General features: G+C 26.7%; 1 protein-coding gene across 6 annotated transcripts in view; it reads right to left on the reverse strand.

Moving 5' to 3' along the window:
* The window catches only part of Pde9 (phosphodiesterase 9), a 681,542-nt gene extending 672,341 nt beyond the window's left edge, over window positions 1-9,201 (reverse strand). For all 6 annotated transcript variants that reach the window (XR_010843511.1, XM_067047644.1, XM_067047645.1 and 3 more), the window contains exon 1: window positions 9,092-9,201. The gene's annotated coding sequence lies outside the window, so the exon portion shown is untranslated. The remainder of the gene's footprint in view (window positions 1-9,091) is intronic.
* Window positions 9,202-11,076: the final 1,875 nt, after the last annotated feature.

The following is an 11,076-nucleotide window of genomic DNA, read 5'->3' on the forward strand; positions in this document are numbered from 1 at the left end:
GGGTGGTTCCTTCCCAAGATTTTCAAGTGTATATGAAACATACTACATATTTACCTGTTGTATTATTTTGTACAGTTGTAATTTACAATAAATAAATAAAAAAATAAAAAAAAAAATTTCGATTAGAACCTAACAATTTGTAAAAAAGATACAAAGAGCGGAATAAGTGAAATAAAGGATTTTGACACAAAATGTACTTACAGAAATACTAATTTATTAATTAAGTTAAGAAGGGGGCAATATTTCACAACAGATTTATCTACAAGAATAAATTAATGTACAAGGATTCACAATCATTCCACTAAAACACAATTATAAAGTTACTGTTTAACATTTTAAGTTATTAAAACTACTCCAATATCGAACATCATTATGTCTCTTATCTCCTATTGCTATTTGTTTTTCAATAAATAAATATTTTTATTACTTATAAATTTTTTTTATTTGATGATGTAATATTACATTCTGTAATATATTTACAAACAATAGTAATATACATCATGGAGCAGATTCACACCATAGGCATATTTTATGAGACTGATTTCTCATAATTCCCGTCAATGTTGAAGTATCATGGTGGATAATAGGCTAGAGATCAGAACAGAACATTTCCAAGAGTTTGCATTCAGCTTGTTATATCATAATTTAGTAATTAGGTTGTCTCGACTAATAATGTAAATTTTTTGTAGTTATAGTTCTTTTATAATAGTTTCTAACCTGAATATCTTTTTTCTCGTAGAAAATTAAAGAATATGCCATCAAATCTAGAAAAATGTACAAAATAATCTTGTTTAATATGTTTTACTAATAAATTTAGGAACCTCAAATTAAAATTTTTTATTTTTTTATAAATATGATCAAATAAAATCTTCATATCAAATATAACTATGAAAAATATTAAATTTCCAATATGTTGTTACTTCATGATTTTATTTAATGAAATACAATTGTAAATATTAAATGAATAATATATCATTGAGAATCAAAATTTAGATGTAGTCCAATTATTATTGAACTAATATTACTTTTAATTGGTATTTAACACCAGTATTTTAATTGGATAGCTAATAAAAATGAAAAATATAATCTTTAAAATCCATATTATCAAAGTAAGATTGTAGAGTTATGTTATTATTCCATTGAGGGTACGATATGTATTCATCCATAAATATCCAGAACTAAAATAGATTAAACTGAGAGTAAACAAAAAAGATTTCGTGCAAGATTGTCGATTGGATACGGTAAAAAAAAAAAAAGAACTCAAATATTAATTAACTATTTAATGTGAACCAGGTTTATTTTATAATTTTAATATATATGTATTATATACATTTTTATAAAATTATACACTATTACTCTTACTTTGTTACCTAATGTCATTGTATCTTTTTTAGCCCTGACAAACCCCTGCAACGAGGGGAAAAACGTTGGCTCAAATTAAACAGTTAATTACTATTTAAGGTTTTTGTTGACCTTATCCGAACCATCTTCTTTTTATAAAAAAAATATTTGCTATTTAATCAAAACTTAATATGTAAATACAAACTTTACTCAAATAAAAACATAATTAAACTTATTTATACATATATTAATAGTAAAAATTATGATAATCAAACACTAGGCTATTAATCAACTATTATATGAACACAAAAATTAACTGTGTCAACTATATATATATAGTTGACCGTAAAACTTAAATATAAGATGGTCAGGGTTGCGGTAAAAAAAAGAATAAATAGTTTATAACAATTTAATGTCCGACGTTTCACCCCACATTGCAGAAAGGTAAATTAAGGTAGGATAAATATTATGTAAAAATAAAGTGATAAGAAATTAGATATAAATAAAAGGAAGGAAGACATAAAACAGTATTAATATAAAATAAACTTGAATAAACAATGATAAGAATAAAAAAATAAGTAACAATGGTAAGAATAAAAATACGTAAAATATACAGTTAAAAAAGTACAGGAGACATGGAGAAAGAGAGAAATACTTTATTTATGCTGCCTATATACATTAGGTTGCTATCTCACACAGCATACTTATCAATCCGTAATCGGACATATATACATTACACATACATGGTATAATCATAAAAAAAAAGATATACAATAATAGGATATAATAAACAATCAAACGTAAAACAAAATAAAATAAAGAAGAAAGTAGAGATTAAATAAACGCTATGAAAGAATAAATATAAATAAAAATAATAATAATAATAAATGCGCAAAGAACAAATCAGGACCACCGACCTGTTCAAAGCGAAAGGTTAAACAGAAGCAACAAAAAATAATTACTTGAATGTAATTAACAACTAACATTGGTAAAGAATATTAATTAATACATAAATTTGATACTTTTATTGTATTAAAATCAGTAACTACAAAGAAAAAAATAATAATTTCGAAACTATAAAATAGGCAACATAAAAAATAATTTTTGACTGGAGTTTTTACAATCAGAGTTTAATAGAGCAACGTAGATATGAAATGAAAATACTAATCACTATTTTTAAGTACGATTATCACCAGTTTCAGTTCAATCACCTATAGGAACACCTCATTCCGCAAACTAACCGATTTGAAACACTCCAAATCAAATTTATTCTGATTTCTACCTCCTAACCAAAAAATTAAATATCAAAAAATACAGTACATTAATCATATAATTAAAATCAACATGGCTATACTTCAGGAACTAAATTAAAAGTCCAAAGAGTTAATTTACTTATTACTTTATTAAGAGTCCAAATTTACTTTAAAAAATACTTTTTTGTATGATCAAGAATTCTAATTGGACAACAATGCTTTCCAATACATATTCGGTGAATCAAAAACTATTATCACGTGAGTGTTTAATCAATAATTTGTTTTAATAATCATTTATTTTAATTTGATATTATTGATTCAATTGTTTAAAAAATATATATAATTCAATTTTTAATATAATAGAAATATTAATGAGATCCAAATTCAAATTCTGTTTCATAAGATCTGTTCATAGTGAAACACACAATTCTGACGTATAACATCCAATAAAACTCACAAATCACTGTCCCGGTTCAACAGTGTAACATCTCAAAAAATGGTTATTGTGAGACATGCGTGTAATCTTAGCGATAAGGGAAAAATCTATACAGTAAAATATGTCATAAAATTTAAGTAAAAAAAAATATTTCAAGATATTACAGTTGTGAACTGTTTAGATTTTACCCTTATTGCTAAGATTACATGGATATCTCAAAATACTATTTTTTGAGGTGCTAAACTGTTGAACAGTGACATGGATCTAAGTCTATGATCGTTAGTGATATTCGGGAACATTAATCATTATTATTCGAATTATTTTATAGAATTATTATGATGAATAATAATTCAATTATAACGAACATTTTATTAATTGTAGTGTGAATTGTCTTTAAAAAATCTCGGTTACATAAAGTACAGCGTAGTATATTAACAAAAAAAATTTAAAAAAGGAATCCATATTTTATCTATATGGATAAAAACTACTATGCATCATAGTGAAATAATCATTAATTTATTAAAAATTATTTTATAAAAATTAGAATAATTATCATTTATAACACTAAATTCGAGCTGTGTCGAAACCTTGAAATTAATAACCAATTAATGCTTCGATTTTAAACACCTAATATATACAAATCAAAGTAAATTGTATAAATCAACTTAAAAAATATATATTATAAAATTATGTTATCACATTTCTTGCGGAGAATTATTATAAGATTTAAACTGGACAACAAACAAAAATAAAAGAAATTAAGGGCTGGAAATAAAAATTAAGTTTCACTTCTATCAAAAAATAAGGATGAGTTACTATGAACGAAAATTAAATATATTTTTTTATTTCACTAGACAAAAATAACTGTTTTTAAAACAGATATTTCTAACATAGTCATATTTTTTAAGTTAAAAATCTGGGGCGGTGCGCACATCACTTTCTCTTACTACCCAACTTAGAGTTGAAATTATTCTTAGCTAATTTAACAACTAATATTTCAATATTAGAAATTGTGGTAATGTAGGAGAAGAGCCCGAGAGTAAAAAAGGTAATTATTTCACCCCAATTTTGTATTACTTTAATGAAAACTAGTTTAAATTGATGAGTCTACAAAGTATAGGTAGTGGGAATAAAAAATAGTGGATTTTCCACAACGTTAAACAAAACTAATTATTCATTCGAAACTCAATATCTTTAAAACTAACAACAGAATAACTAAGAAAACATTTAAAGTAGAGTAAATTTACGAAACTTTAAGCTCTAATAAGGCTATTTACATTCAATAGTTCCCTAGATATAGCTTTTTAAAAAGCAACATTTTATAAAAAAAATGTCCTGAAAATAAGAAGTTAGTGAATTTATTTTGAAAAATATATATCTCAAAAAGCGTTCAATGTATAGATGTCTATCAGCACTCGAATTAAAGCTAGTTAATTTACTATTAAGTAGTTGATGACGTTTATCTTCGTAGGAGCACTATTTTTTTGTGATATTTTACAAAATAAATTTACAAAATGTTAGTTTCTAGTTGTTCTGATAAAATTTTTGAAAAATATATCTCAGGAATCATAAGACGTATATGTGTCTGCTAGCACTCAAAATAAAGGTAATTTAACTTACAATAAAGTAGTTCATAATATTTATCTTCTTAGGAGTAGTAGGTTTTATGATATTAGCTTATGAATAAAAATTGTTCATATTAAATTTTGTCTCAACAACTATAAATAATTTTTTTTTAGCAAATATCATAAAAATTAGTACTCCTAAGAAGATAAACCTCATTAACTACTTTACAGTACATTAAACTAGCTTTAATTTGAGTGCTAATAGACATCTGTACGTCGAACAGTTTTTGAGATATATATTTCTCAAAATAAATTCATTCACATCTGATTTTCAATGCATTTTTTATGAATTTTGCTTTTTAAAAGGATATATCTAGGGAACAACTGCTGCATTAGCTACTGAAAATAGCTTTACTAGGGCACATATTTTAGAAAATTTACTCTACTTTAAATGATGTTCTCTTAAGTTTTCTAGTGTTGTAGGTAGTTTTAAAGATATAGAGCTCCGGATAAAAAATTAATTTTTTTTAACATTTTGAAACAGTCGCCATTTTTTATTCTCTCGACTTATACTTGGCAAAGTCATTAAATTTTACTAGTAATTATACATAATTTTCATTAAAGTAATAAAAAATTGGGGTGAAATAAATGCATTGTTTTTCCTCTCGGGCTCTATCTAATACTTTCCAGAACTAATTTTCCAAATGAGCAATTTAAAATTTCAACAGTTTTTGGAAATTTATTTTTAACTTTATCTCTTAATGCAAATTTTTAACATTATTCTTTGCATAAATAGGCCAAAAATATACCAGTTTAATAAAATTTACACTCTGCATTACTGAATGCACCTTTTTATAGGATCATTAGTTAATATACTGAGAATGATTTTATATTGTTATCCTGCCAATTGAAAGGATTAGATGTATGGTTAGCGAAACCATAAAACTATCAAATAAACTACGGTAACGAAATCATTTATCATACTGAATCCATGGCGCCCGAACAGTTAAACGCGTAATATAACAGAAGATTTATATACGTATTTTTCTTCATTGCCTTCTACCACTTTCTATGTAAAATATAATTTTCTCTAAAATCTTTGGATTTCCAAACACATATAGTATGTCTGTTTTACTAATCTTATTTCCGGAAATGTCTTTTAAATCTGGAATTATTTTTACTCCTATCTGCTTAAGTTAACTATCAAATCCTATCATAGTTCATATTTATCCGGTTTTGTGTTTGTGCCAACAATGTGGTGTAGTTGATTATGTCAAACAAACAAAATTGAAGGTACCTTAGAGGCGAATTTTTAAAGAATACCAGTTAAAGTCCTGTCAGATTATTTTTATAAGGATAAAACCTATCTGATATCTCTAAGTTTACATTGACATACCGAGTTCAAATAAACTGTTTAGAGCCGTTTTTGAGAAAATCTAAAAAATGTGGAAAATCGATTAATTGTCATTATCAGGTTAGTCGAGAAATTTGTCGTAACGTCCCTGGTTTTTAGATTTAATTAACGCCTTGAATATTTAATTGCAGTTTATGGCTTTTCTTTGTTGAGCTAGGCTGACACACACAGTCCCGTGAAATAATGCTTGACAGCGGTTTCGTGGCATGGTAAAGAGGTGGTTTTATTTGGGAGGTGGTTTTATTAGCAAGTAGGAATCACACACTGTTGTGTAATTTCTTTTTTGTAGCACTTCGTCTAATGAAAGAATTATCCCCTACCCAAAAAAAAAAACAATCATATGAGGTTTCATAATTTGGACTCAGGGGCCATATATTTCAAAACGTGTTTCCGCAAAAAGCAGGAATTTAAAATTTCTCAGGATCGGAATACTATCTCTTACTCTATGTAAAGGTATGTGGAAGTAAAAATAAGTGTTTAACGGTGTTTTTTAAGCCGAAGATTATTAATAATACTATTATAAATATATAAACTGCCAACACACAAATTGAATTTATTAAATAAAATATTTAAATAAATAATCTTATTATCACATGATATCCACAACGAGGTGAGTTGCTATTAATGCTTTAATTTAAATTAAAATTTAATGAGAAATATTTACACAATTGAAATTGAAACTTGAAAAGAAGATAGTGTTAAGATTATATGTAGATACAGATAAAATTATTAAAGATAAAATTGGTTTAACATGATTGATAAAATTTGAATTAAATTGTTAATGTATAACAATTAAGTATATAACCTGATAATTAGAAATATGTCGATCAATATTTATAGAATACTCACAACTCAAATCGTCATAGCTTTGTTCCGAGTGAGTAGGAGACTTGAGATGGTAAATTTTGAATTAACGAAATCGCATGGAAACCAAACCTTTGTATAATTAACAAAATAAAAATCTTTTAAATTTCATCCCTTGTTAGGTTTACACGCGCAAGCGCGAATCCATATTGTGTATGGGTGTATATACTGTCAATTTCCAGACATTTTTAATGGAAACCCTAATTTCTTTGATAATTTCATTATGCATTCTTTGAGCTTATCTTCATTACCATAATCCATATAAAAACCCTATACAGTCAAAAATAACTGATTTAAAAACCCACTCTAAGACAAAAGAGTGAATGATTTAAGAATATAACTCAAACGGATATTAAGAACGCGATCGGAGACACATTCATAGAATTTATATTCATATATAAAATACAAAAATGAGACAATCTTTTAACGGATAGATAAAATTTGATCATGTATTCAGAAAACTATGACATACATTTTTGTCTCTTTATTATCACGGTAAAATCTCGTGTGATAACTCACTATCATTTAATTGAATCGAGTGCTTATGTGAAGAACTAATTATTTCTTAATCTGCCATGGCCATTTTTTAACTCGATTAAACACAAGATATATTATTTGTTAATAAATGAAAAATTAAATTCATATACATTTTTTTGTCATGTCATCAAATAAACGATGGCGAAATCGAAGACATACTTATCAACGTTACCTTAATTATTGCAATGCCCGTGTTTAATTAAGATTAAATACGAAGACCAGCTAGGTTCGATTTTGGATTAAAACAAACGTTAAAACGTTTCCGAAAAGAATATTTAATTTTGAATATTAAATTTTAAATAAATGGTGAAGCACAGGTAATTTTAGAATAGTCAACCGGCTTTATATATGTGTAAGAATGTTTTTAATACCACATCACTGAATATTATTTCTTTAAAAACTTAACTAGATATTAAATTAAGAAATATTATATAAAGAATTAAATTGTTATCAATTAACAATCTCAAGTTTTAAATAATAATACTAACGGCATTTATCGTTTCGAGACCTGGAAACGGTTTTTTAAGAAATTGGTATCTCATCTTCACCGAGCGGACGACCAACTCCAATTAACATTCTTTCTCAGAAAAAAAATAACGCGGTAAAATTACTACTGGAATCAACTTCTTTCCCTTCATTACATTTTTTAATTCGTTTTGTCTCTTTCTTATTTTTCTTTTCTCCGGAAAGATCGAAGACACCTCTCTCAAAAATATACAGGTGTAAAAAATCTATTGGTGTTAAATGTACGCGGCTCAATAAAGTTAAAATTATTCATTTTCTTTTCTCTCTTTTTTTTTATTAATTCATTAATAATAGTTGTAGATAAAGAGAAAAATAAAAGATCAAACATGATTTTCGGGTTATCAATACTATCAAAATTTATCAATGTCATTTATAACTTTTACTAGTTGTATTACTAAAATCCATGGTTTAAAATCATCAATTTTCTGTGATTAAACAAGTGAATGAATTTTCAGTATCTCTTAATTAATGCCTTCAAAAAAATAATTGTTTCTCAAGTATCGTTAATTAAATTGACGCAGATAAACCTCTGACGGGTCGAGTAATCAATCGAATATAACAAAAGAACATAGACAAAGGATTACAAAAACGGAATTAAGTTTGAAAGGCCGATTTCTTCCGTTATACACCCGAGGGGAAAATTCGTTTAAACAATGGAGTGAACCTTTGTAAAAAGAGGGGAAAAAACGAAAGAGTTCAATCCTTAAAGATCAAAAGTTTCAGTGTAAACACAATCAAGGAGGGAGGTTATAAGATGAGAAGGGGGTTACCCGGTATTCAACAGGTTATTTATCATAATAAAGGCGTTCTGTATTCTTTGAAATCCATCGGCCTTCTTAGTTCGGGTAAACAAGAGAAAAGCTTTATCTCTTGAGTGCGATAATGTGTTGTTTAACAAGTTAAACTCTTTTAAAATCACGGACGAGTTCTAAAAATAGGTTTTTTGTGGTTACTTTTTTTTTTAATCTTTTTAAAAATAACTGATTTTCAAAACTATTGCAGCTAAAATATCTGTACGATTTTTTAATTTTAATTTTTCACACGAATCGGTCAATTTAAAAATATAATTAAATAATATAAATATATCAATGGGATTTAACACAGTTTTCCGTGCCCGCATTTAAATTAATTTTCCAAATAATAAAAAATTACTAACCAGATGAACTATAAGACGATCTTCTAGACGAAGTAGATATTGGAGTTGATGGATGTGACAGCGAACACTGGCCAAGACTGCGCCACAGAGAACCTCACGGGCCGAAGACGAGGCGGTTACTGGCCCATCAGCTGATCGATACGGCGGGAAACACCCCCACTACCTCCCACCTCTGCTACCTCTATCCAAGCACAGTCAATATTATCGTTAATTTGATATAATATTGCACGTTATTAATTAAAATAATTTCATACCTATCGTTTTTAAATTTATATGTCCTTAATCCATGTTTTTGTGATAATACTTCTCCGTTCTGGATTCGTTATGGTATTCCAGTGTTGCCAAAGTAGGGAGAAACGTACTAAATGTTTTAAAATTTTCCTTTAACTGGAGGAGGATGGGAAAAACTTTCCTAAATAAGGAAAAATATTTATTTGGTAAAAAAAAAATTATAAAAAGTTGTATATTCCCTTTTAAAAACTGCATTTTTGTTATCAAATTTATAATTTTTTAAAAAATTAAATATATTTCCAAAAACACTCAATATTTTTTGTTGAAATTGGTGATTCAGTAACAAAAGAAGTAAATATAAGACTGCTAATTGAAGAAACACCCCATAAAAAATTATAATTTATTAGCTAATGTTAATTACCATATAGAAACCTAAAAATTAATTATTGTAAGTGTAATATAAGTGTAATATTAAGTATTAGTAAGTGTAATATACTTAAAAATATATATAATTCAAATAAAGAAACTATAACTAATTCATAAATTATGATGGAAGATATTTTGTGTATGTCATGATTATTTTTTAATTTGCACATTCCATTATTTAGATTTTTTTTCTTTTTAAGAATCTTTCTTTGTTCAATTTTATTTCATCTATACATTTACTATAATGTTACTTGTCCCTATAAACTAAATAGATGTAATAAGCAATTTATTCAATTATTAATCCAATGTGTAAATATTAATTTATATCAAGCTTTCGATTTTATCCAATTAATTGTGAAGCATTGCCGGGTGTGCTAGTTTTATATTAAATAATTAATAGTTAGAATTTTATTTATAACTACATATCCCTCTAATTATTTTAATTTTTAAAAAAATACCTATTTTAACCCTGGAGTATTTTTGGAAACCTACATTTTGATTATAAACAAGTAGGTGATGTTCAACCATCAATTCAGAGCAAATTAAATTCTTGGGAATTCATTTGTTTGGACCACTCTACTAGCCCATTTCAAACGTCGTGGTGACGAAGAAGGCCCATACCTCGCAATCTCGTATTTCCAACCACCAAATAATTCTCCAGTGGTTTCTTCTTTTCTCGGGCCATATATTCTATACAATACCCTATTTTCGAAGAACTAATTGATGGACAATACAAATGAAAAACTTGTAAATTGGATTCTATAGAATCCAAAGAGTATAATTTAATTAACAAGTTACTGAATTGCATCCATTTAAATTCCATCGAATTCCGCTCTACATGACATTCATAAGAAAATGAAACACGTGGGCGACCCCGAGATGAGTTGGTTTCAAACACGACCCAATAAGCTAAATTGTTTCATAGGCAATGGTACAGCTAATGAAAACACTATACGCAACATGATTTCTTTCCAATGTGATTCTTACACCTCATTTAGCTCTTCAAATAAGTTCGAAAAAGAATTTCTATTGTTAAAATAAAAATTAATATCGGAAGATCTTTGGTGGTTAACAAATACGTTATACATGAAAGCAAAATAATTTTAGAATAAAAATGATATTAGGAAATTTAAGGAATATGAAATATAGCAGACATCAAATTTTAATGTTCATAACAAAGTGAAGAAATTATATACAAAATATATATGGATAAAATACAAAAATTAAATTATAAGATACAACGTATATATAAGGACGAGGGTACGGGTATACTTAAACAAATTTAAATATTAATTAAACTATGGGGTACCAACATTTCTTCCCACTTC

The sequence above is a fragment of the Halyomorpha halys genome, unplaced genomic scaffold, assembly GCF_000696795.3.
Source record: "Halyomorpha halys isolate HHAL.00 unplaced genomic scaffold, Hhal_1.1 Scaffold46.1, whole genome shotgun sequence".
Classification (NCBI taxonomy): Eukaryota; Metazoa; Arthropoda; class Insecta; order Hemiptera; family Pentatomidae; genus Halyomorpha; species Halyomorpha halys.